Below are 6,144 nucleotides of genomic sequence, written 5' to 3' on the forward strand. Positions count from 1 at the left end.
TTTACCTTCAAGCCTTTAAGACCCCAGATGCTATATCTTTTGATAGCCAGGCACCATCAGTTTTCTTCACCACATTTACTTATGCACCTGCTTTGTCTTCAGCAATTGTGTCGGGAAGGTGAGCATCATGGAATAATGGCCGCTTTTTTTTAAGACAAGTTTTTAAGACGCCCGATGCTATTCCTTCTGATAGCCAGGCACCATCTAGTTTCTTCTCCATACTTTGCTGTGGCACCTCTGTCTTCAGTAATCTCTTCATGAGGGCAAGCATCAAGTGGGGCCATGTCATGAGAACTAATTGTTCTTAGATTAAAGCTAGAGTTAAGTGCAAGCCCCAAATCCATTCATATAGCTATGGTTTATACATGTCTCTGGTTCACGTTATAGACATCATTGTCCTTTTATGTTAGAGAACATTATCACTCATCTCCCTGGAGTATCACTTCCAGGGCCATCGAGTCAATGCTGACTCATGTTGACCCTATAGAATAGGGTAGAACTGCCCCTGTAAGTTTCTGAAACTGCAAATCTTTACAGGAGTAGAAAGCCTCATCTTTCTCCTTCAGAGCTGGCTGGGGCTTTCAAACTGTTTTTTGTGGTTTTTTTTGGTTTGAAAACCAATGTGTAACCACCACACAGTGATAATGTCATTAGTTTAGCTAGTGGTATAGAATTCAAAACACTGTTGAGAAAAGAAAATTATAGTATAGGCCAGCTATGAACCACAATACATGAATTGTGTTCTTGTACATATTAAACCTTTAAGTGGCTAGACACTACACAATGGGGGTTGGTGATAGGGCACAACTTTCAATAACAGTAATTCATAGTGGCAGATAGTGTATGCCATTATGAAGTAAGGAGGGTGTTAAAATAGTAAGTAGTTCTGGGCCACCATTCACCAAATACCCTCAAGGCAAGGGATTTTCTTGAAGTACAAAAACTGACAGGGCTAGAAGTCAGCTGTTTCTTTTTACACTAGGGAGTTTCAGCCCTAAGTCCAAGGCTACAGGTGAGTTTGAGGGAAAGCCCAATTCACTTAGTGGAGTTTCCACATGGAGTCCAATGGTGTGGCCTATGAAGGATGTTGAGAGAAGAGAGTCTAATAGCCCCGTTAGCTTATAGCAGGTGGGCGAGGTGACCAAGGGCTGCATAGAAACGAGGTCAAAAGTGTCCAGTTAGGAGCTTAGTCCCAGGCATCCTCTCCCTTTGAGTGCTACGTAAGTAGAGTTAAACAGTTTCTCTGGATGGCAGGTTGCTCCTAACAACAGACCTGTCATCACCTTCTCTGAGAGATGCATGCCCCTTCCCTACATCTTGATTTGAGCGCCCAGCAGGATTTCTTTATCACTCTGGTGGGAATGTATGCTAGATGGAAGTGACCTGAATACAGTTCTGTACGGCCAAATGAATGCATGGAAAAGGAGTGGTCTTTTGAAAAACTGACCCGTTGAGGTAAGGTCTCCTCTGTCAAAGTGGTTTTTAAGATATAGGTATATAGGGGTGATATAGGTCTACAGGGGTGATATATGTTTCATGGACACTAGGCAGGCTCTCCACCTGATAGCTTAGGAGAACGGATCAGAAGAATAAATGTCCTGGAGCAGGGGCCTGTTTTCACCTTGGTGTTGACCTTTTAGTATTGGATTGGTAAAATATTTGTCCTTTTGTGATTGACTAAGTTTACTCAGCTTAATGGTTTCTAGGACCCCATATGTCGTGAGAGGTTTCATTGCTGTTGTAGGGACACGTAATAGCCCGTTGTATGTTTGTGCCACAGTGTCCTTATCCATTCTTTTATTGAGGGGCATTGGGGCTGTTTCCAGGCGTTTTTACTGTGAACTTACATTGCAATGAGCATGGGAGAACAGCTGTCTGTTCGTGCTCTGTCTCTTAGTTCTTTGTGGTTCATGCTCAGCAGAGGTTTTCCCGGGTCCTATGGCATTTCTACTGCCAGTTGCTTCAGGTATCACCAGACCACTTCCCACAGTGGTTGCACAGTTTTACAAGCCCATTAGCAGTGTATAAGAGTTCCAACTCCGCACCTTCTCCAGCGCATGTTGTTCTCTGTTTTGTTTTGTTTTTCATTGGGCTTTCGTTGTGAGTGTAAGATAATATCTCACCATTGTTTTGATTTGCATCTCCAAGATGGTCAGTGATTATGAGCAATTCCTCGTGTGTTTATTAGTCATCGAAGTGCCATCCTTTGTGAATTGTCTATTCATGTCCTTTGTCCACCTTTTAATTTGGTTATTTTTTTTTTTACTGATGTGTTGAAGAATTCTATAGATTTTTAGTGATTAGTCCCTTGTCCATTATGCCATTATTAAATTTTCTTCCAATTAGTGGGCTCTTGTTTTATTCTTTTCATGAAGTCTTTTGACGTGCATAAGTGTTTCATTGTTAGTAGGTCTCAGTTATCTATTTTGTCGTCCACTGTATAATTGATAGTTCCTGTATGCCCTGCCATAGGATCCTTAAATTTGCCTCAATTTTCTCAGTGATGATCTTGAGAAATGGGCTTACACTGAGGTCTCTAATCAATCTTGAGTTTGTTTTTGTGCATGGGGTGGGGCGTGGTCCTGTTTCATTCTTCTTCAGATGGAGATCCAATTTTTCCAGCACCATTTGTTGAGTAGAGTGTCCTTTTCCCATTTAATGTTGTTGGGTCCTTTGTCAAAAACCAGTTGTCTCTAGGTTAATGCTTTCATTTCTGGGATTTCTATTTTATTCCATAAGTCTATGTGTTTATCGTTCTATAAGTACCAGGCTGTTCTGACTACTGTGGCTGTGTACTGCGTTCTGAGGTCTGTGGTGTCAACTTGAGGACTGAGAGTGAAAGGGTGGCGTCTAGGGTGTCAATCAGGTCATAGCCAATGAGGTCTCTGTGTGGGCGTGGCCTTCTCCTGAGGATTCTGGGAACTCCTGGATTTCCTCATTGGAGGCAGGAGAGACTCTCTCTCTTCTCACTCCCGTGGAGACTCTCTGCTGACAAGGCTCACCCCCTGTGAGACATTTCTGAGAAGAAGCCACATGCACCTACCCTGAAGCTGAAGGAACCACATGGAGACCCCTGCCAGTGCTGAGATGCTTACAACACTGCTGGATCCACAAGACTTCCAACCCACTGGCCTGTGATCTTCCTGCATTCAGCGTCATTGCATGTGTTTCGTGAGCCTGAAGAGGACCTGATAGATTGGTATCGGACATATGGGGTAATATTGGACTTATGGACTTGATCTGGACTGGGCTGGGGTGTTCTCTCAATATTCAATTGCTATTGTATATACACTTCTTTCTTATACAAATATGAATTTGTTTCTCTAGTCGACCAGATGAATGCAAAGTCAGACAGTACAAGACTTCCTACTTCATTCTTGCTGAGAAGTTCTTTGTTTATGCTAGGTCTCCCCCGCTCTCCATATGAAGTTGGTAATTAGTTTTGCTATTTGTTTAAAGAATGACATTGGGATTTGAATTGGAATGGCAATTTATTTGTAAAGTGCCTTAGTAGTATTGACGTTTTCCTATGATTAGATCTTCCTATCCATGAGCATGGGCTACTCTTCCATTTGTGTAGGTCTCTTTTGTTCCTCGTAATACTGTTCTGTAGGTTCCTTTGCACAGGTCGTTTGTTTCTTTGGTTAGGTTTATCCCTCGGTATTTCATCTTTGGTGTGGCTATTGTAAATGTTGTGGGTCAGAATTGACTAGCTGACACTCAACAACAACAACAATAACAACAACACTGTAAATACCACTGTTTTCTTGATCTCCTTTCAGAGTTCTCATTGCCGGTATCTAGGGGTCCGATTGATTTCTTCTTGATCTTGTACCTTGCTACTTTACCAGACCCTTCAGTTGTCTTTTTGTGGAGCCCCTGGGGTTCTCTCAATACAATCATATCATCTGCAAACAGCAAGAGCTTCGCTTTCTCTTTGCCCAATTCTGGTGGATTGTATTTTATGTGAATTATTACTCAATAAAGTTATTAAAAGGAGACTTGAATACTATGGCCGGGGTTAAAATGGCAGTATATCCATATTTGAGTTTCTGTCAAGGACTAGGTTAAGGTGGATAGCTACCAAGTTTGATATTTACTCAGATCCCCAACTTCACTCACCAATCCCTGTATTTCAAGTCATTGTCTAGGAAGCAAATGTGATTTATCAAACATTTCTTCATGGAAGAGACCCTCAGAAGAAATCAAGGAAGGAAAAACAAGCTAGACACTTTCTAAAACTACATAATAAATTCAATTTAGGAAGCCAGCTATATTTAGATGCTTGCCATGTTTTGATCTAATCTAAGTCTCTCTTAAGACCTTGCTTGTTACTGCTGTATCTGCCAGAAACACTACCTCTGGGATCTGGAAATCATGACATTTCACTATTCACACACACACACACACACACGAACACACACATTTTCCCTTTCATTTTATCACGTAACACTCCAGAGGTCATTTTTACCTGCACTGTTCAGTGGTGGGGCATTTAAATCACCCTGGGTGGTTGCTGATTTAAACACCCCACACCCCTGGCTTGACCGCTGGCCATACAACTGTCTGCAGGAGTGTGAGGAGGCAGATGGGTGGGCAGCTTGTAGTTCTATGTCACCCCCAGCGGGGCTGAGAACCGGCAACCAAGTTAATCTCACTCCTTTCATAGAGCGCTGGGCCCCACAAGGTGCCGAGGGCTATGGAGGCCCAGCAGGCCGCGCGGCCATGCATTTCTCACTATTGCTCACTGCGGGGGCTCCAGGACCGGGGAGCAAAGACTCTGAACGGATCAAAGGCAGTAGAGTTTGGGGTTTTTATGTACAGAGGCATCTAAGTGCAAGAAATGATGTGCTGTGGAAATGAAGTGGGAAAAGCGAGGTATCCTCATTACACAGCGCCATCCTATACTGTGTGTGTGTACAACTGTGTGTGTGTACAACTGTGTGTGTGTACAACTGTGTGTGTGTACAACTGTATGTGTGTGTACAACTGTGTGTGTACAACTGTGTGTGTGTACAACTGTGTGTGTGTACAACTGTATGTGTGTGTACAACTGTGTGTGTGTACAACTGTGTGTGTGTACAACTGTGTGTGTGTACAACTGTGTGTGTGAGAGGGTGTGCATGTGAGAGAGAGAATGTGTATCCGACTGTGTGTGAGCATGTGTGTGACTGTGTGTATGAGAGAGATTGTGTGTATGAGAGTGTGTGTGTGAGAGAGTGTGTGTCCAACTGTGTGTGAATGTGTATGTGTGACTGTGTGTGTGAGAGAGAGAGTGTGTGACAGAGAGTGGCATGTGCACATAATCACAGACATGACAATCACTCTAAACGAGATTCAGACCAAATGACCTGGAGCTGACATCACTGCCCTAACAGGAACGGCTCCCTCTGGGGCACTCAGTGTCACTGTGAAGCATTTGGGTGCTGGCATTACTGCCACCAGGGATCACAAAGTGAGTGGGGACCAGCCAGGGGCACTCATGTCTGAAACGCAGGTCAGGTTAACCAGAGGCTGAAGGGGCGCCATCCACCCTTATTGCCCATTGCCGAGGCAGCATCGTGGTAAGCATTTCATAGTGTGCCCACGTTCTTCATCTTCAGGGAAAAACGGCCAAGTCCAGTTGGTCCAGTCTCTGGAGGGTTTTCTCTTCTGTCTCCACTTCCTCAGTGGGGTGGTCTGGCTAATTTAGGGTAACTGTACTGCCTCATCGGTCCCGCCCCGCGCCGACGGTCAGCCACCCTCAACTTCCTGTCATTGGGATGATCCCTACTCTCAGAATTGTGTGGCTTTGAGTGATTGGTCATCTTAATGCAGCATTTTAAAAATGATTAAACACCATTCACAGGCTATGGGAACCACTGTTAACACTCTTTACTTGTTAGAAAATCAGGTCTTCAAGAATAATTCTTAAAGTTCATAATCAAACCATTTGCAGAAATGTTGGTTTCTATATTTTTGTGAGGCTATTTCCCAAGCTTCAGCTTAATTACCAAACATCACTTCTGTTATTTGTCTTCTATGATAGAGTGACTCATGCTAATATATTTTAATGAAAGACACAAGAATAAGGTTATTACCCCAGCATAAAGATCTGTAATTGGGGGGACCAAAAGCCCATCTGTAGGCAACTGGACTTCCTCT

Source organism: Echinops telfairi, unplaced genomic scaffold (genome assembly GCF_000313985.2).
Source record: "Echinops telfairi isolate 266 unplaced genomic scaffold, ASM31398v2 ScPeMD7_3;HRSCAF=10, whole genome shotgun sequence".
NCBI classification, from domain to species: domain Eukaryota; kingdom Metazoa; phylum Chordata; class Mammalia; order Afrosoricida; family Tenrecidae; genus Echinops; species Echinops telfairi.